Raw genomic sequence first — 1,449 nt, 5'->3', positions numbered from 1 at the left:
TATGGTTATAGTTTATTCAACTAGTTTAAGGAACAAAATATATATCTAGTCGAAGTTTATCTGAGAATATTTGGTTTTTTACCCAAGCCTTGCCTACATAGCACACAGTAATTAAAAGTACCAGACTGGCGGAACTAACCTTCTTGGATGTTTAACAGACATACTTTGAGGCCTATACTAGTTTGGTCAGAGGGACACAAAGGACAGTTTTTGCTTCTTGCCCTCCTAGGTCGACTAGTTCCAGGGGACTATGAGTGTCTCCCAAAATGTCCTGTAATTGTGGTGGGTCACCTGACCTCTTGATCAAGGAGGCCGAGGAGATCCCCAAGGATGGACCTGAATCAGTGTCCAGTCTTCAAAGAGGAGGGTCAACACAGAGGAAACATTTCTTCCATGCTTCCAATCGAGGCCAGCCATGGTTGAGTAGGACCTTTGACTTGTCTTCACATAGGCGGAACTGGTAAAAGAAAGGAGCTTCTCCCAAGCCCATGTGACCCCGAGGAACAGATCCTCAAACGATCTTAAGAGTAAAAATAAATTGGCTTATCTGTGTCAACTGTACAGCCTTAAACACCCAAAAGGAAAGTATAACCAAAGATTAAAGGGGCCAATATAAATTTTTGAGTCCATGTGTATAGCTAAAGGCTACATAACAAGCAACAGTGCCAGATAGGAGATACCTTCTTTTGAATTGTTGGCCAGGGTGGCCAAAGGGATTCCCAAATAGTATCCCAGCATAGAACTGGGAAAATGAACAGCAGACCCTAATCTTATCTAAAGGAGTATTGACAACTGATTGCTGCTAGAAGAACAGATGATCCTCCTAAAACAAAGACCTCTAGACAGCCTGACTAGATTCACCAAAATGACAAGTAGTGGGGAATGGCTGGGGTGCCAAGAATACAGCAGACAGTAGCAAGGATATCAGAGTATAAGGGCTCTAGTGGGGGGAGTGAGGCTATGGGAGGGTGCCATCTGGGAAGTGGGTGTATAGTGGAATAAGATGGTTTGGGGGTATTTTCTGTGATAATACACAGACATAAAAAAATAAACTAATTAAAAAAATGTATTATATTTGAGGAGGAAGCATAAAAGTTTACTTCATGTCAATTAGTAGAGGTGATGAACATTACCACTGAAATCTACCCAATGACTTTATTGACATACATACACAGGTGCCAATGATCTGAGTGCAAATGATTATGACTAGCAATAATTAGATACATATAGATTAGAGACACATGTGCCAACATCCCAGTGTTAGTAGCAAAAACAATGAGGCTTTCTGTAAGAAATAGTATATTTTAGAATGAAATGGAGATTTCTTTTGCGGGTTAAAAACTCATTCAATTTTATGTCTTACTTGGCTTATACTGAGTTCAATATTGTATAACTGTATTGATTCAACAGCAAACCTAGAAATTTTATAGCCAGTTTTGAAGGAGCTAT

This window comes from Nannospalax galili, unplaced genomic scaffold (assembly GCF_000622305.1).
Source record: "Nannospalax galili isolate Female #2095 unplaced genomic scaffold, S.galili_v1.0 scaffold168, whole genome shotgun sequence".
Classification (NCBI taxonomy): domain Eukaryota; kingdom Metazoa; phylum Chordata; class Mammalia; order Rodentia; family Spalacidae; genus Nannospalax; species Nannospalax galili.
This window is presented reverse-complemented; position numbering follows the sequence as displayed.